Here is a 20,902-nt window from a genome sequence, read left to right as displayed (position 1 = left end):
CTATTTCTCAACATTTTATGTTTATCATTGTCTTGATAACTCTTTAATAAAATACTCCTTTAAATATTGGATCTTTCTCAGCTTGTCTTTTTACTTTTTGTATTGTTAATTGATGCATAATGATTATATATATTTACAGGATAGAGTGTGATAGTTCAATTCATGAATTCAATGTAAAATGATAAGATAAGGGAAATTATCATATTCATTATCTCAAATATATATGATTTATTTGTATTAAGGACAGTGAATATCCTCTCTGCTATCCATTTCTGTTCATTGCTGTCAACCATAACTATCTTGATATATAATAAGCATCAGAACATTAAAAATAAGAATGTGTGATAAAATAATAAAGTGCATAAATGAACGCATTTCACGTCTTTATGATTATATCATATGGGTTCCATATCCTTGGAAGGAGACACATGACAAAAAGCAAAAAAGTATAATTTTTCTATGTTTAAGAATACTTTTCAGTGAAACTTTTATGTAAATAAATAACTTCGATGTTTTGTGGTACTGCCTATGGTTCGTGGAATATTGTGTGTCCCCAATTTGGAAGAGAAAGACTTGTTACAAACCAACTCCCTAGACAAGTAAAAACTCTGTATGAAACCATTTAGTTGTAGCAGACCTTTTTTCCTAAAGCAATCTAATAGGAAGTGAGGATGGGAATGCATCACTTATGGGATGGCAGAGCAACTGTGATTTTGTTGATGAAGTGCCCTAACCACAACATTTCTGGCTCTAAGAATAGTCCATGCTAACAATAACTATCTTTTCTGAAGCTATGAGGAGCTACGAAAATGAATATGAGCTCATTCCCACATAGAGATGAGAAAGTTCCATTTCTAGGGCATCATTTTTCTCGGTACGAGAAGAGAATAGCCAGGCAATTCAGAAAGCAATGAAAAGGGGAGGTTTGAAAGTTGCATGAACACTGACATGTGTCCTGGCTTCAGCCAGCCCTCTAATCTTTGGGAGGAATTCAGTGACATTCACAGGAAATTAAAATTTCAAAGAATGAATTTAGTTGTATAGTAGAGAATATGCTACAGTCGAAACAGACTATTGCCATCTGATTGAAAATATCATTATTAAGTTCAATTTTTTGCTTCGTAACTTTTTGTGGAAAACAATGTAAAATGTAATTCATAAAATACAACATTTGGTTGTTTTGTTTTCTAGTTTTGAGTTATAAAAACCCAGCAATATTCATCTTAGCAACTTAAATCTTAGGAATTTAGGCTGTGTGAACAAAAACCATGCTTTAGTTAGCATGTCTGATGTGACAGTTCACCTACTGAGAAGCATAAACTGACCCCAGGAACCTATTAGCTGCTTCTACAGTTGTGCATAACAGATATAGTTGGGATTAATTTACACAATAACTTTGTTTCAGAACAGCACATTTTTCACTGTCATCCTTTTATTTGAAAGATTAATTAAGCAACTTCATGCTAGCAAAAATTAGCCTAAAGACTCACCATAATATGAGGAAAGTTCCTTTGGTATGATTTATGGGACAAAAATGATATTACAGTCATGTTTCATAACTCTAGAGCATGTTTTCAGGTCCTATACCACTTACTACTGGAACTCTCATTTAGATATGCTTCTGATTCCCCACACTTATAAAAACCAAAAATATACTCCTTTTCCTTCTAAAATCAGATTCTTCTGCTATCTACTTGGGACTAAAAGCATCAACATCTCAATGTTTGTCATTTTTATGAATAAAAATTTAATTGAAATACCATCTTCTTTTTACAGTATCCTTAGCTCGTAGACCCATGGCCACTGATTTGGTTCAACTGATTGCTAATATAGAAAGATAGCATAGATTAGTTAGATAAGGTCTTTAAAAACCTCAGAGACATGCAGAATCTGGTGTTTAAAATGTTTTCATTATTTTAAAGATTCACTAACAATAAGACAGATTAACTCCTGGCAACACCCAGCCTACCTCAAACAGAATGATGAGCATCAAAGAACCTCCTTATGGAGATGGCTGCAAATGTGGCAAACAAGTCCCTGGGCAAAATATTCTCATATCTACCACAGACAGAATTCTGCCTTAAAATGGGCAAGCTTGGATGCAGGCAGTGTCCACAGCTAAACTCTGCCAAGACAGGGTAATCAAGTCCTCCATGGTTCCTGCCTCGCAAATAAGTCTGGCAGAGATATTAGGCCAGAAGGCTGAAGATGATGCTCCAACATTATAGAGAGTGTTAGGTGACTATTCAGGTAGAAAACTGTCTCTGTCATCTTTTCATTTGGAAAGCTACGAACCTGCACTGCTGGCATACTCAGGTAATCATGTTTATTCTTTCTCAAGTCTCTGATGGAGTTGAAAACCAGGAAGCTTAGTTTTACAATGAAGCTTAGTTGTTTAGGAATTAAGATGCTTTTAGGTCTAGATAGGCGTTTTAAGTTGATAATGACAAGATGTGATGGAGATTCATTTACATTCAGAACTTTAGACTCACCAAGATAGGAAAGATATTTTCTTCAAGGCTGTCAAATACAAATAACCAAACACTAAGAATGTGCAACATTTATATAATTCTTAATTGTGTCATGGTTCTTCTTGCTATAGGTAGTTTATTGTATATATTTATAATAATATAAATGTATATGTAAAAAGAGACTTTTTTTAAAAGAAAAGAAATATAGACCACTCTCAAATGCAGATTTTGCACTCATCAAATCTCTTCTGTTTATGCACATTTGTTTCATACTCTACCTAATGGAAGAGTGAAATATTATTCAAAACCTCACAAAGCAATATACCAAGTTGCTCAGATTACAGAGTGATGTTAGAATGTTGCCACTACAATGAAATTCTATTTCTCAGAAGCTTTATGGGGAAATTGTAGTAGTGTGTCAGAACAAAGTCCTTTGTTCCTATTCATTTATCTATTTCTTATCCTCATCACTAAGTCAAGAATTAATTTACTATGATTTTAGAAAAGAAGTTGAGCTTGAGATCTGTTCAATGTTAAAGAGAGGATGTTATGCCTTAAGCATGATACACTCTAAAGACAATGAAGGATGCAAATCTACTCTCTCAAAGGATAATGAAGAGCCATTGTTACTGTGCAGGACATCTGTCTTTGTCAATTATATTTAGGTACCTAGCATCCCCTGCTGGATCTAAGCAGTATTCAGTATAAGAAATTTTGGATGTTGGGACTAAAGGCACCCAATCACACATTAATGGACATAAAATAAAGCTTATTACTCATATAGTAAAATATAAATAAGTGATCTTCAAGTGGAAAAGCACACAAGTGTTTCAGAGTAAAACAAAAACACATAGGCTTTGTTTATTAAATGTAGTTATCATGTGTGGACAGGATTAGGAGAAGTAAGTTTACTAATATCAAGGAACAGGAATGTGAGTCATCTTATCAGTTTTCCCAAGTGCGAAACAAGACCAAACAACAACAACAACAACAACAACAACAACAACAACAACAAAGGTTTAGGGACTTGAAAACTCTCATTGGTCAAAACAAATAAAACCGACAGCCGGGCTTGGTGGTGCACACCTTTAATCCCAGCACTCGGGAGGCAGAGCCTGGTGGATTGATGTGAGTTTCAGGCCATCCTGGTCTACAAAGTGAGTCTAGGACAGCCACGGCAACACAGAGAGACGCTGTTTCAAAAATTCAAAAACAAAAAACCAAACCAAACCAAACAAAACAAAACAAAACAAAACAAAAAAACCCAAACCAAACCAAACCAAACAAACAAAAAAAATAGCAACAACAAAAAAGAAAAACAAAACAAAGCAAAAAACTGTCTTTAATTTATCACAACTGACAGGTAACTCAGGCCTAAAGTTTTCTGTTTTGAATTTCAATTTGCTTTTATATTCTTAATCTCTAATTAAAATGCTATAATTAATATTAGTAAACTTTAAATTAGTATTGAATCAAATAGTTTCAGAAGGAATGAGAGAGATGAGAAAATAAGACAGTAGAGCTTGAGGGTAAATGTTAAAATATTCTATTAAGATCTCTGAGTAATATAATTTTCTTCTGATTTCTTGGTTTGAGTAGTAGATTTAATATTTCTTGATTGACTTTTATAGCCATACTTTGTTGTAGAGTCATGTGAATACTATGGAAATCTCCCTTTGTTTTCAGAGTATTTAGAAATATATATCAAAAGCAAATGTTTAGATAACACTTAGAATTTTATTAAAGTGAATAGTAAATAATTTAAATAATACAGACAATAAATTCACTAAATATTCAGTATACAAAATCAAAACACAAAATACCATTGAATTTCTGTCCATTAATAAAGAGTAATCTTAAAACGATTAAGAGTACAATTCTATTTACAATGACACATAATGTAGTAAAAAGAATAAAGTACTTAATAATAAATTGAACAAAGAAGCACAAATTTATTTAGCTATAAAATCCAAGAAGGAAGCTTTAAATAAGTTTAAAAAATGATTTCTTTAAGAATATTCAGGATTAATATTGTAAAGACATTCACAATACCTGTATTAATCTACGTTACATAGAAAAAGTAGCAAGTGTGTGTGTGAATATATGTGTTGTATTTATTATGAGGAATTGAATTGAGTGTTTATTAGAGCTTACAGAACCAATATGTGCAGTAAGCAAGCTGGATGCCCAGGAGAACCAATGGATTTCTATGACCTAGAGAAAGTCCAAAAGTCTACAAAATAGAATGATTGATAGTGTATGAGTCTGGAAGGCTCATGTCACAGTAGCATCAGATTGTCCCTGCAAGCAGGAAAAAACTGATAGACCAGCTTGAAGGTAGCTGGGAAAGAAAAGTTCCATTTTGGTCTTCTTTTATTTACACTGTCAATATACTTGGCATGGCTTACCCACATTAGGAAAGTCTGCCCACATTATGCAGTTTTCATATTCAAATGCCCATACTGTGAGCACCATCACTGACAATCAGAATAATGTTTTGAAAACCCAGATGACATAGACTAGTGACCATTACATAAACCAAAGCAATCCAAAGGCCCAATGTAAGCCAATACAATTTCATTGTATTTTAAAAAAGAAATATGAAAAAGCCTAAAATTCAGGTAGAATCTCAAGGAACTTCAGATAATCAAAATAATATTGAATAAAGAATGACCTCTGAGTATAAACATTTCCCAATTTTAGCCCTTACTAAAAAACAATAGAAATAAACTATGGTTTTGACAGAAAAACAAAAACAAAAACAAAAACAAAAACAGACAGACCAATAGAGTACAAAAACGACCTTACAAATAAACTCTACTGTATATTATCAAATAGTCGCTGGAAAGGGTATTTTAAAAATCACATAACTGAGGATCCAAGATGGCGGGGAGCAGTGTGGACCGCGTTTGGAGGCTCCAGTGAACAATTCAGAGAATTGCACAGATTTCTGAGCCAGGAACACCGAGGTCCGAACATCACGGCAGCGGGAGTGCTCCAAGGTTCAGAGGGACCAGGGTGCGGAGGACCTGCGTGCCCCTGCACACGGGAGGAGCGTGGATTTTCTCTGATCGGAGCAGCAGCAGCAGAGGCAGCAGCACTGGCGGCACCAGCAGCGGTGGCTAAGGTTTGCAGCTCATAGCCTTCCCGTGGAGGCGATTGGTGTGGTGGCTGGTGGGAGTTGCTGTGTGAGAGGAGACTCGGGGCAGGATTTGGATCGTGTGGAGCCTTAGGACCCAGACTGGACTTGGCTGACAGTTTGGCCCCAGAGTCCCGGGTACTGGCCCAGCTCAGCAAGCAATTCTGCCCGAGGCACTAACTCAGCTTCAGCCACAGCTCCCCTGCTGTGGCACAGGCTTAGTGGAGTGCTTCAGTGGCAGCTCCCCTGCAGTGACACAGTCTGGGCGGATCACTTGGTTCCACCACTGGCGCTAACTCAGAGCAGCCGCAGTTCTCCTGCTGTGGCGCAGGCTTGGTGGGGTGCGCAGTTCCATCCTAGGCACCACCTCAGCTCAGCGGCAGCTCCCCTGCGGTGACACAGTCTGGGCGGAGCACTTGTTCCACCACTGGCGCTAACTCAGAGCAGCCGCAGTTCTCCTGCTGTGGCGCAGGCTGGACAGAGCTCTCGGTTCCACCAGCTCTAAGACTCTGGTTGGACATTGAATTTCAGAAACTCCTTGATTTCTTTCTTTATTTCTTCTCTGACCCAGGTGTCATTTAGCAGAGAGTTGTTTAGTTTCCACGTACGTGTAGGCTTTTTGTTATTTCTGTTGTTGTTGAATTGCAGCCTAAGAGCATGGTGATCTGATAGGATACAAAGTATTATTTCAGTCCTCTTGTATCTATTGAGGCTTGCTTTGTGACCTACGATGTGATCAATTTTGGAGAAGGTTCCATGGGGTGCAGAGAAGAAGGTGTATTCTTTCTTGTTTGGGTGAAAGGTTCTATAGATATCTGTTAGATCCATTTGACCCATGGCATTGGTTAATGATGTTATTTCTCGGCTTAGTTTCTGTTTCAATGACTTATCCTTCAGTGAGAGTGGGGTGTTGAAGTCTCCCACTATTATTGTGTGGGGATCGATGTGTGGTTTAAGCTTTTTTAGGAGATCTTTTACAAATGTGGGTGCCCTTGTATTGGGAGCATAGATGTTCAGAATTGTGATGTCATCTTGGTTGACTTTACCTTTGATGAGTATGAAGTGTCCTTCCTCATCCCTTTTGATTAATTTTGGTTGAAAGTCTATTTTGTTCAATACTAAAATGGCTACGCCTGCTTGCTTCTTGTGACCATTTGCTTGGAATATTTTTTTCCAACCTTTTACCCTGAGGTAATGCCTTTCATTATGGGTGAGATGTGTTTCCTGAATGCAGAAGAATGTTGGATCTTGTTTATGTACCCATTCAGTTAGTCTGTGTCTTTTTATTGGAGAATTGAGGCCATTGATGTTGAGAGATATTAATGACCAGTGACTGTTAAGAGTCTTAATTTTGATGTTGTTTCCAGTCGAGCGTTTGTGTAGTTGTGTTTTTGCCATGGGATAGTTATCTATTTCCTGGGTAGTTCTGGTTGTAGCTTGACCCTTTGGGATGGAGTTTTCCTTCTAGTACCTTCTGTAAAGCTGGATTTGTGGATAGGTACTGTTTGAATTTGTTTTTGTCATGGAATATTTTGTTTTCTCCATCAATGGTTATTGATAATTTTGCTGGGTAAAGTAGTCTGGCCTGGCATCTGTGGTCTCTTAGGGTTTGCAGGATCTCTGTCCAGGCCCTCCTGGCTTTTATGGTGTCTGCTGAGAAGTCGGGTGTAATTCTGATAGGCTTACCATTAAATGTTATTTGGCCCTTTTCCCTTGCAGCTTTTAATATTTTTTCTTTGTTCTGCATGTTTTGTGTTTTGATTATTATGTGGCGGGCAGTTTTTCTTTTCTGGTCAATTCTATTTGGTGTTCTGTAGGCCTCTTGTATGTTTATAGGCATCTCTTTCTTTAGATTGGGGAAATTTTCTTCTATGATTTTGTTGAGAATAGTTTCTGGGCCCTGGAGTCTGCTGTCTTCTCTTTCTTCAATGCCTATTATCCTCAAATTTCTTCTTTTCATGGTGTCCTTAATTTCTTGGATGTTTTGTGTCAGGAGTTTTCCAGATTTGGCATTTTCTTTAATGGTTGATTCAAGATCTGTGATTGTATCTTCTAGACCTGAGATTCGTTCTTCCATCTCTTGGATTCTGTTAGAAAAGCTCACCTCTGTGTTGCTCACCTTCTTCTCTGAGGTCTCACATTCTCGTTTTTCTTCTGTCTGTGTGTTTATCATTGAATCCATTTTCATTTTCAGATCTTGAACTGATTTTTTGATTTCTTTCATCTGATTTTTTGTATATTCCTGAGTTTCTTCCATTGCCTCTTTATAGGTCTTCAGAGCTTGAACCGTTTTATTTATTTCTTTCCTCTGGTTGTTTGCATTTTCCTGCAGTTTTTCCAGTTCCACTCTGTGTGCTTCTTTTATGTCTCTCACCTGTTTGTCTTCATCTTCCTGCATTTGGTTACGAATTTTATTTTTTCCTCCATTATCATCCTCATTACTAAAGATTTAAGGTCATTTTCTTGTATTTCCGTTGTATTTGAGTTCTCTGGGCTGTTTTCTTTGGGATAGCTGGAAACTGGAGACGCCATGTTGTTTGGGGGTTTTTTGCGTATGCTTTTTCGTTGTCCTTTAGACATCCTGCCATCTTTGTTTTTGTTGGGTAGCTTCCAGAGTTGGATAGAGGGTGTCTGACGATAGATTCACTTGTTTTCTCACAATTTCCCTAGGCTGCAAGCTCAGAGCTTCACTGGTGTGGATGTTAGGAGGTTAGCCCTGTTGTTCTGGTCTCTCACAGCCAGTGATCTTCAGCCCCCCTGTGCTGTGGATCCTGCAATTGTTCTGGGTCTCTGAATGAGCGTTGGGTAAGGCCCAGGTATCCACAGCCTTCTGTGTTCCCTGCCAAGTCCAGCCAGGAACACTGGGCCCCAACCACGGGTTGAACTCAGCTAGATTCTCAGGGCCTGAACTGTCAGCCGAGCTCAGCTAGGGATTCTGGGCCCAAAATGCACACAGAGTCCAGCCAGAATTTTTGGGCTGGGACTGCGCACCAAGCTGTGGTCTGTTATTGACTCAGGGCCCGAACTGACCACCAATCTCAGCCAGGAACTCTGGATTCAAACTGCACACTGTGTCCAACCAGAGTCTTAGAGCTGGTGGAACCGAGAGCTCTGTCCAGCCTGCGCCACAGCAGGAGAACTGCCACTGAGCTGAGCTGGCACCTAGAGTGGAACTGAGTGCTCGGGCAAGCCTGTGCCACAGCAAGAGAACTGCGGCTGCTCTGAGTTAGCGCCAATGGTGGAACCAAGTGTTCTGCCCAGACTGTGTCACCGCAGGGGAGCTGCCGCTGACTTGAGGTGGTGCCTAGTGTGAAACTGAGCACTCCACTAAGCCTGTGCCACAGCAGGGGAGCTGTGGCTGAAGCTGAGTTAGTGCCTCGGGCAGAATTGCTTGCTGAGCTGGGCCAGTACCCGGGACTCTGGGGCCAAACTGTCAGCCAAGTCCAGTCTGGGTCCTAAGGCTCCACACGATCCAAATCCTGCCCCGAGTCTCCTCTCACACAGCAACTCCCACCAGCCACCACACCAATCGCCTCCACGGGAAGGCTATGAGCTGCAAACCTTAGCCACCGCTGCTGGTGCCGCCAGTGCTGCTGCCTCTGCTGCTGCTGCTCCGATCAGAGAAAAATCCATGCTCCTCCCATGTGCAGGGGCACGCAGGTCCTCCTCACCCTGGTCCCTCCGAACCGTGGAGCATTCCCGCTGCCGTGATGTTCGGACCTCGGTGTTCCTGGCTCAGAAATCTGTGCAATTCCCTGAATTGTTCACTGGAGCCTCCAAACGTGGTCCACACTGTTCGCCGCCATCTTGGATCCGCCCCTCTAAAAGCATATTTTAAAAGTCATGTTTTGTTCATTATTATTCAGATTAGTCAAGAAATGGAAGTAATTCAGATGTTCACTGATGGTAGAACAAATAAAGTGGTATACAACTGTGAAGGTATGCAAGTACAACAAAAAAGGGAACCCTACTATACCAATAATATGATTAATCTCAGCAAAATTATGCTGAGCAATATTAAACCATGAGAAAAGGACAAATATCTTATCAATGCACCTATATAAGCTATCTAAAGTAGAAACAGAGACTTGGGGCCTGGAGAGATTGCTCAACATTTAAGAGCATTTGTTGCTCTTCTGGAGGACTCAAATGTTTTTCCCAGCACCCATAGCAGGCAGCACATAAGTACTTGTAATTACAGTTTCAAGGGATCCAACATTTTCTTCTGGCCTCCAAGGGGACAGTATTCAGATGTGCAAAACTTATACACAGACATACATAATGTAAAGTAAAATAAATTTCAAAAAAAAAAAAAAAAAAAAAAAAAAAAAAAAAGGAAACCAGTACGGTGATTGCCAGTTAGAATAAAGAGAGGAAATAAAGGTTTGTTGGCCACAGGGAGTAGAGTTTTTATTTTTTGGGATGCTAGAGATCTAGAAATAAATAGAATTGTAACAAAATATGAATAATTAAAATAGATTTGCCACTAAAATGGTTAAGACGGTAAATTTTATATTATCATGTGGCTTCACTCATTTGGTTTTATTTATTTATTTTTTATTATTAACTTATTCTTGTTACATCTCAATGGTTACCCAATTCCTTGTATCCTCCCATTCTTCCCTCCCTCCCCTTTTCCCCTTATTCCCCTCCCCTATGACTGTTCCTGAGGGGGATTACCTCCCCCTGTATATGCTCATAGGGTATCAAGTCTCTTCTCGGTAACCTGCTGTCCTTCCTCTGAGTGCCACCAGGTGCTTCACTCATTTGTAATGCATTGCTTCAGGAGGTGAAGATAGGAGAATCATTTTAGTGCAGTGGTTCTAGAGGCCCACCTAGGTAACACAAAAATTCTCCTTTCCCAAAGAAAAGTAACAAAATGCTTAGAGAAACTGATTCTATGAAAATTTATTATTGAAGTGGAAGAGAGGAATTGATCATGTCAGGAACCCAGAACTAACTAATTGGTACATTATGGAAGTTATGTTGGGGGAAAGATGTGATATCCTTTGGGGCAAATGGGAGAGATAAAATTATAAAGCTAATGTAGCTTTCGTTTTAGCTTTTTTGTTCTTAGATAAAAGACAATTAATGGATTTCCAAGATGATTATTTTGGCATAGGTTGAGACCATACCTTATTGGAAAAGAGGGTAAGTGGCTTAAAGAAGAGAATCAAAATATAATGTAATGATAATTAAACATTTTGAGATGATTGTATGGTAATAGAGTGAACCAAGATACTTTTGAAAAAAGTTTCTGTCAAGCCGGTTTGCAATAAGTGGAGAAAGCATGGACAATAGAAACTCCAGCCAATTTGGTTAAGAGCTGTGGGTTATACGTTTTCAGTAAAGACAATATGAGAAAGTTTTAAGATTCATTTTTGGAGAGCTTTGAGAATGATAAGATTTTCAGAAGCAAGGGATGATGCCTATGGAGGAGCAAATACAGGTAAAAGAGATAAATATATTTGTCATGCTACTTTGTTGTATGTACTTTTTGGCTGTGTGTCTTCAAGGATATTTTACATGTGTACTATCATATGATCTGAAGATACTTTGGCTTCTTTTCCAATTTGTACCTCCTTTATTTACTTCTCTTGTCTTATTGCTCTAGGTAAGACTTAAGGCACTATATTAAGTAGGAATGGTGAGAGTGGACATTACTGTCTTGCTCCTAATTTTAGTGGAAATTCTTTTAATTTTCCTTCATTTAAGGTGATGTTTCCTGTGGGCCCCCTTTATAGTGCCTATTGTTTTCGTTTTTGTTTTTTATTAATCTTCCATAAATATTTTTTTAATTTATTCTTGTTACATCTCAATGTTTATCCCATCCCTTGTATCCTCCCATTCTTCCCTCCCTCCCATTTTCCCCTTATTCCCCTCCCCTATGACTGTTCCTGAGGGGGATTACCTCCCCCTGTATATGCTCATAGCGTATCAAGTCTCTTCTTGGTAACCTGCTGTCCTTCCTCTGAGTGCCACCAGGTCTCCCCCTCCAGGGGACATGGTCAAATGTGAGGCACCAGAGTACGTGAGAAAGTCATATCTCACTCTCCACTCAACTGTGAAGAATGTTCTGTCCATTGACTAGATCTGGGAAGGGGTTTAAAGTTTACCTCCTGTATTGTCCTTGGCTGGTGCCTTAGTTTGAACAGGACCCCTGGGCCCAAATCTGCCTATCATAATGTTCTACTTGTAGGTTTCTAGGACCCTCTGGATCCTTCTACTTTGCTATTCTCCCAGGCTTCTCTCATCTAGAGTCCCAGTAGATGTCCTCCCCTCTGTCCCATTTTCCAGGTAAGTGAAGACTTTCATGGAACATGCCCCTTGGGCTAGTATGCAGATATAAGTGAGTATATACCATTTGATTCTTTCTGCTTCTGGGTTAACTCACTCATTATGATCATTTCTAGCTCAATCCATTTGTCCACAAATTTTGGGAATTCCTTGTTTTTAATAGCTGAGTAGTATTCCATAGTGTATATGTACCACAGTTTCTTTATCCACTCTTCTACTGAGGGACACTTAGGCTGTTTCCATGTTCTGGCTATTATGAATAAGGCTGCTATGAACATGGTTGAGCAAATTTTCTTGTTGTGTGCTGGCGCATCTTCTGGGTATATTCCAAGGAGTGGAATAGCTGGGTCTTGAGGAAGCCCTATTCCCATTTTTCTGAGATAGCACCAGATAGATTTCCAAAGTGGTTGTACTAGTTTGCATTCCCACTAGCAATGAAGGGGTGTTCCTCTCTCCCCACATCCTTGCCAGCATGTGTTCTCACTAGAATTTTTGATCTTAGCCATTCTGATGGGTGTAAGATGGAATCTCTGAGTTGTTTTGATTTGCATTTCCCTGATGACTAAGGAGGTTGAGCATTTCTTTAAGTGTTTCTCAGCCATTTGATATTCCTTTGTTGAGAATTCTCTGTTTAGTTCCAAGCCCCATTGCTCAATTGGGTTATTTGGTTTGGTGGTGTTTAATTTCTTGAGTTCTTTATATATTTTGGATACTAGACCTTTGTCAGATGTAGGGTTGGTGAAGATACAGTGCCTTTTTCATGTAGAAATGTCCCCTGTATCCCTGGACTCTCAGCCTTCAGACAGTACATATAGTCATATATTTTGCTTGGAAGGAGAAATGATCAGATGTGTGCTTATATACTGATTCATGATTGAATGGATAATCATGAACTTAGAAAAAGTATGACTGGAAAATTAGTGAAGAAGTCATATAGGGAAGAACTGTATGGATAGATCATCTTTGAATGGGCAAAGAATGTGAAGATAATTGTGCTTCATTTAAAGGCTCATCAAAAGGCAATTTTATCTTCTTTCCATTGCCATTGCCATTCATTGTCCATTGGCTTCTTGTACACAGTGGCAGGGACACAGAAAAGAAGGTTATTTATGGGATTGAAAACATGGCCTTTTCAGTCATCGAGCCTGGCCTGTCTGTAGCTGCTACTGAATGCTCGATCTGTCAACAACAGAGATCCAAATTGAGCCTCAGATATGACACCATTCCCTGGGGTGACCAGCAAATGACCTTCCTTTGTAGAAATGACAAGACTTTGTACTTACTGGAATAGATACTTATGCTGTTTATGGATTTGCTTTGCTAGATGTAATGTTTCTGCCCAAACTTCCATCTATGGACCCACATGACATTGTTTATAACCAAGAAACTCACTTCACAACCAGAGAAGTGTGACAATGGGCCCACAATCATAGAATCCACTGGTCTGACGATGTTCCCCCATCCTGAAGCAGCTTGGTTTACAGGTAAGTGGAAGGGCCTTTTGAAGATACAGTTACGGTGCCAATTACAGGGCAGTAGCCTTAAGGGCTGGGGCAGGATTCTCCAAAAGGTGGTACATGCTTTGAATCTGCATTCAATATATGGTATGTTTTCCCTCATAGCCAGAATCCATGGGTCCAGGAATTAAAGGCAGTAAATGGATTGGATCCACTTATGATGAACCCTATCAACTCAATATGAAAAATTTTGCTTCCTGTTCCCATGACATTATAACCTGCTGGCCAAGAAATTTTGGTTTCAGAGGAGGGATAGCTCCCCCCAAGAAACACAAGAAATATTTCATTGAACTGGAAGGTGAATTCATTGGCCACTTTGGGCTTCTTTTTAAAAAAATATATTTTATTAATTTATTCATAATACATCTAAATTGTTATCCCATCCCTTGTATCCACCCATCTGGGCCCAGGGGTCCCGCTCAAACTATGGCACCAGCCAAGGACAATACGTACAGTAAACTTCAAACCCCTACCCAGATCTAGCCAATGGACAGGACATTCTCTACACTTTGGGCTTCTGATGCCCTAAGCCAATAGACTAGCAGCGGAATAAGAATGTAAGGCGGGGGAAGGAGGGGGTAATTGATCCAGACTACCAGAGGGAAATTAGATTGTTTCTGCACAATGGAGGTAAAATACATTACTTCTGGAATACAGGAGATACTGTTAGGGCATCTCTTGGTGGTATCATGTCCTGTGATTACTCAATGGGAAATGACAACAACCCTAATCCAGGCAAGATGACAAAAGCCTAGACCAGTGTTTCTCAACCTGTGGTGTGTGACCCCTTGGGGGTCAAAGAACCTATTCAATATAAGACCATCAGAAAAGACAGATATTTACAGTTTATAACAGGAGCAAAATTACAGTTATGAAGTAGCAACAAAAATATTTTTATAATTGGAGATCACTGTAAGATGAGGAAATGTATTAAAAAGTATTAGCATAAGATTGTGAACCACTGGCCTACACCCTTTATGAATGAAAGTATGTGGTACTCCTCCAGGAAAGAACAAAGATTTCCTAAAGTGCTTTCTGGTAGTGGAAGAAACTCAGAATGAGTAATAGAGAAAGGAAGATATAAATAACAGCTAAGGACATATAACCAGCTAAAGAAACAAGAATTATTAACAAGAGTTTTTCTGTCATATCTTGTTAAGATTGTGTTTGTGCTTACACACACATAGGTGTTTGTTAGGCTTCTGACCCCAATTTCTCTGTCATATAATGTAACATCAGTTGAGATAATATACTGTTCTTTAAGGGAAATTGATACCTATTCTAAAACATATAATGCATCTGTGGTTTTGTATGAGAAATCATATAATTTAGGCATAATAATACCTGGTAAAACATAAAATGTGTTTGGCATTGTACATGGATTAGTTATATTAGGTATAATTGTGGCCTGGCTATTGTTATCATTTTGAAATAAAGCAAGACATAAGAGAATATGATTGTGGTTCATGTTGATAAGGATTGGACATGTAATGGCTAATCTTAATTTTCAACTTGACTACATCTACAATTCACTAAAATCCAAGGAGGTGAGTACATCTGTGAGAGAATATTTTTTACTGGGTCATTTAGGGTGGAAAGACCTACACTAAATCTATATCATTTGACATAAAAAAACACTGTTAATCTGAACCACACTTCTTGGTGGCAGTTGACATAAAAAGACATGGAAGAAGAAAACTTTTTCCCTTTTGCCTGCCTGCCCTCATTCTCACTGGCAAGTCCATCTCTCCTGCTACTGGATCATTTCTTAACTTGTACTATAACCAAATCTTAGGATTATCTTGCATAGTCCATACTTGCATACAACACACATGCAAACTATTTGGTGATAAGATATTCAGCTCTATTCATTCTGTGGTTCATAGGCCTGATACCTGGATGGAACTGTTGATTGTTTCTCTCCTTTGGAAGATTGCACACTTCTTTCTGGTTCTCTGAAAGGTAGAAAGCTCAGGCTTTTAGGTCAGCTCCAGCACTACATCCTATGGTCCACATGTATTGAATGCATGGTATCTTCAACAATATGAACTTACATCTTGTCTCTAGAGGACAACCAAGTGCAATAGCAATAGCCAGTAACGTTTTTTGGAAGTCTCTTGGATAACCCTGACCAACAATTCAGAAGAAGGCTTCTTATGCCTGGTTTTAGGGGTTTTGTTGCATGGTCTTTGCTATTGGAGAGATTATTGGCAGCTCATGAGGGTAATTTTCACTTAAACTATATATGTATATTTATATACTGACTTAGTATATTAATATATATATATATGTATTTAGGTAGTAAATGGTATGATTCCTATTGAAATTTTCAGACACACTTCCTATTATTTTTCTCTCCTCCTTCCTTCTTTTGTGTTTATCTTCCTTCCTTTCCATGAATAGAGCACCTCAGTTTTCCTACTTGCTTCATCAGATCACTTCTACCCTGCTATTACCCTCTGTATTCTTGGCTTCTGTAGTTACTCCAGGATATGTGCTAAATCTGAAGTTTTGTAGGTAAAAACCTAAATGAGAGAACATGAGAAGTTTGTCTTTCTGAGTCTCTCAAAATGATCTTTTCTAATTCTATCCATTTACCTGCAAAATTCATGGTTTCGTTTTTCTTTGAAGATGAATAACATTCCATAGTTTATCTGTGCCACATATTCAGAATCCATTCAACAGTTGAAAGACATTTGCGTTGTTTTCATTTCAAGACACTGTGAATATAGCAGCAATGAACATGGCTGAGCTAGTATCTGTGGAGTAGGATGCTGATTCCTTTGGGCATTTTCCAAGGAGTGGCATTTCTGAGTCATCTGGTAGATTCATTTTTAGATTTTTTGTTATAATTTCATACATGAGTAATATAGTTACATCATTTCCATCCCTTTCCTTCTCCATCCAGTTTCTTTTGTCAAATTCATGACATTTTCTTCTGTAATCATTATTGTTACATGTGTGTGTGTTATAAGTACAGCCTGCTGAGTCTATTTAGTGTTGCTCATATGTGTATGCACTTAGTGCTACACACTGTGGGTGGTTATTTATAAGGGGGTTCATCCTTGAGAAAATTTAATCTCCCTAGCATGGAACCATTAATGACCTCTTTATCTAATGGTGGAGCCTTATGAGATTTCTCCTACCCATATTGGCATGTCAACTGTTATTGTTATTATGAAGAGCCTGTTAAGTGTATTGGTGAGATTTCATGGTTGCAGCATCCCTGACAAATGTTCATTCACATCCTCTGGCTTTGTTCCATTGGCTTCAGTTTAGCAGTGTACATGAACTCAAAATTTCCCAGGCCACAGACTAAGGTACCATCAGCAACCATATAATAATCTGACTTCTTGTCCTTACTTCTGCAATACCATGTTTTTTCACAAGAAAATTCTTTCACATTTTATACTGCAGGCACTTTTGTTAATGAAATTTCAAGAATATGGTTTCTCATCATTGCTTCTGACTACAATTATTTTCAGAATAATGCTCATACTCCTATGATGCTTTGCAAATTCACAAGCCTTCAAGATGACAAAGAATTGTACTTCTTTCATGCAATGCGCTAGCCATGTAATCAGATTTTTTTAAACTGCATATTGTTAGGTTTTTAAAGGCAGATTTTATGTTGGTCTCATCAGCTCTAATATCTGTCAATGATAATGACTCAGGTTATATTCTCACAGTCAAGAGAGAATATTTTAGTTTGATACATCACTGAAATTATTATACTTCTTAATCTATGTCTTACGCCATCTAGCAGATGGCTCTAGTCATGAACATATCACGTAGATTTTCCATTTGCAAAAGGTAAACAAAACTTTTATTTTCTGAGTTGTTTTTCAAACCACTCAAAGTGATTACCTGACTACTGGTGAACTCCTTTTTCCCTTTGATCTTTCTCACATATCATTTTCTAACGATCTTCCTCTCCCTCAACCTCAACTCTATGGTCATGATCATAGAAATAGTCATTCCTGTCAGAAATTTGGGAAGAACCTAATAGATATTCATAAGACTATGTATAAGGTTAATTCCATAAAACTTTTATATGGAGGATAGAGTTCTAACAGATGAGTTAAAGGGATCACTCTATGAATGAAGAAGTTATAATTACTTTATCTAGAGTATTAGTATAAAATAACTGTCATTATACAAATAGCCAAACCATTTAGAATGTAACATTTATATCATTCCTAATTGTTTCATGGCCCTTCTTGCTGTATGTAGTTTACTGTATATATGTGTAACAATATAAATGTATGTGTAAAATTTAAAATTAAGTTAAATAAAAAAATTCTGCCAGGTGGTGGTGGCACATACCTTTAATCCCAGCACTCATGAGGCAAAGGCAAGTTGATTTCTGTGAGTTCTAGGCCAGCCTGGTCTACAGAGTAAGTTCTAGGACAGCCAAGGCTATTCAGAGAAATCCTGAGAAGAAGAAGAAGAAGAAGAAGAAGAAGAAGAAGAAGAAGAAGAAGAAGAAGAAGAAGAAGAAGAAGAAGAACAACAACAACAACAACAACAACAACAACAACAAGAACAACAAGAACAAGAAGAAGAACAAGAACAAGAAGAACAAGAAGAACAAGAACAAGAACAAGAACAAGAAGAGGAGGAGGAGAAGGGAAGAGGAGAAGTAGTCCATTAATAGGACAAGACCTCAGTTTCCTGGGATGGAGCTCTAGCAGTGGTGAGACAGAATAACCAGAAAGCATAACATGCATGCATGGAATTGTATTTACTCCTGATTGGTTATGTAACACCAAGTGGTCATCCCTATAAACATGCAGACAGGCAACACTGAGACTTGCAGATTGTGCTTATTTTTATTTGTATAAATGTCTATGTAACAATAGTGCTTAACAAAGATGGTCATGAATTGGAGAATGAGGTGGACATGGGAGTGGATAGAAGGAGAGAGAAATTATATAATTACATTTAATTAAATTTAATATTTTGTTTGGTATATATTCATTGTATAAATTGATGAGTTTCATAGAGAGAATTTCTTTCTAATATATCATATACTTTGACTATGGTCACCATTCCTGTAGAACAAATTTACAGTGTAATTATGAGAATGTAGCTTTGGTGCAAAGATAAACATATTGCACAGAAAAGACTGTTCAAAAACAAACACACATACAGTTTCCCGAATAATGAAAAATACATTCTACAGAATAAATGGTGATGTTTTCTTTTCATTCAGTGTGTGTGTGTGTGTGTGTGTGTGTGTGTGTGTGTGTGTGTGTGTGTGTGTCTGTGCATGCGTATGTGCATGACTGTGTGTGTGTGTATTTTTTCTTTTGGTTTTACTGGTGTGAGATTATTATTTCCTGTGTTTTCATGGGTGTAGCTAAATGCCTTTGATTGGAATTTTCCTTCTAGACAGATATTGTTTAAATTTGACTTTATCATAATATATCTTATTTTCTTCACGTATTATGCTTGAAATATTTGCTAGGTATAGTAGTCTGGACTGGTATCTATGGTCTCTTAGATTCTATTTTATATATCCCTAGGTCCTTCTGGTGTTAGACTCTTCCTTGATAAGTCTGCTGTGATTCTAAAAGGCTGTCTCTATATGTTACTTGGTCTTTTCCCCATGCATCTTTTAATATTCTTTCTTTGTTCTGTAAATGTAATGTTTTGATTATTATGTGGCAAAAGGACTTTTTTTCTGGTTCAATCTATTTGGTGTTTGGTATGTTTCTCCTACCTTTATAGGTATTGCTTCTTTAGGTTAGAAAACTTTTTCTTCTATAATTTTGGTGAAGAATTTTTGGAGCTTTTAAGTTGGGTTTCTTCTCCTTCTTCTATACTTATTATTCTTAGGTTTGTTCTTTTCATAGTGTCACAAATTTCCTGTATGCTGTGTATCTGGATGTTTAATTTTTTAAAGATTAAACAATTTTTATCTGATTAAACATTTCTTCTAATGTATCTTCAATGCCTAAGATTCTTCCATAGCTAGTATTCTGTTGGTGATGCTTTCCTCTGTATTTCCTGTTTGAATTCCTAAACTTTTACTTTCATAATTCCTTTAGTTTGTGTTTTTTTATTAATTTTATTTCCATTTTCAAGTTTTGCACAGTTTTGTTAATTTCCCTCAATTCTTTTGTTTGTTCTTGTATTTTTTAAGAGATTTATTTATTTCTTCCAATTATTTGTGTTTTCATGGATTTCTTTAAGGGCTTCATTTGTTTCCTCTTTAAGGGCCTCTATTATCTTCCTATAGCTTGTTTTCAGGTATTTTTCTTGTGCTTCAGCTATATTGTAATATTTAGGACCTTCTGTAATATTTAGGATAGCTGAGCTCTAGGAAGACATGCCTCGGCCATTATTGATTGTGCTTTTATGCTGGTTTGTAGGCATCTAAATTTGGGATAATTATCTGCCTACATTCTGATTTCTGGATTCATCTCTTCTGGTTGGGTATTTTGTATCTTGGTTTCTCTTTCTTCTGGACTTCCAGAGTGTGATGGCTTTGTTTTGCCTGCTTTCTTGGCTGCTCAGCTGGTATGTTCACAGGCAATGCCTGTTGGTGTTGGAGGCTACAATATTGGGATGAGTTAGCTAAAGGAAGGTTGGAGAAGAAGGTCTTTGTGATCCATTGGGAATGGTGTCAGGGAGAAAAGAGAAACAGCAGCAGTTTACCCACTACAGAGCTGGGGATGACACTGGGAAAATTGGATTTCATAATAGGAGAGGTGTGGGTCTGCCTTGAGAGGAACAACCATTGGGTTAGCAGCCAGAGCCTTCTGGAGTTGGAATTTGGTATAAATCCACAAGTTAAAAAGAGGAAGTTTAGAAGGTAAAGATCTGTGGAATCTATAGGAGATAGGAGCCAAGGCTCAGAGAAGGTTGTCATAGATGTTCTATTACACAGCTGAGGATGAGACTGACCTATTGGGTCTGGAGGAACAGAGAAAGAAAGAAAGCCTACAGAAAGCCTACATGGTTTTCTGGCAGGTGTGGCCTATGGTTTAGTAGTGTGTGCTTGCTGGAGTTGGAGGCTGGGGTATAGCAACAAGTGGAGGGAGGGAGCTTAGGGAGGGGGTGGTCTGTGGGCTCCACATGAGACATGGGCAGGGGGAAAAGGAAACCACAGCTAGTTACAAGCTGCATTTTCAAAGATACCTGAGTAATAAGATTGCTAACACATTTTGAATAGTAAATGCAAATCTTTATGTCATATTAATCAATGTATTCTTGAAACAATATTAGTTATGAAAATTGAAAATGGAAACATCAGCTAAATCAGGCATTTTTTTATTTGTGAAGGTACTTGAAACTTATTACAGAGGGTGTTATTTAAGAATAAATATATGTTTCAAATACATTTATCGTTTGCAATTATATACTAATTTCACGGTATGTCACTTATCTGGAACAGGTAGTGTTTGAAAATGACAAAGACTAGCAAAATATTTTCCAAATTTCCTTATATAATCTTAAAGGAATATCTAACC

Source organism: Acomys russatus, chromosome X, assembly GCF_903995435.1.
Source record: "Acomys russatus chromosome X, mAcoRus1.1, whole genome shotgun sequence".
NCBI classification, from domain to species: domain Eukaryota; kingdom Metazoa; phylum Chordata; class Mammalia; order Rodentia; family Muridae; genus Acomys; species Acomys russatus.
This window is presented reverse-complemented; position numbering follows the sequence as displayed.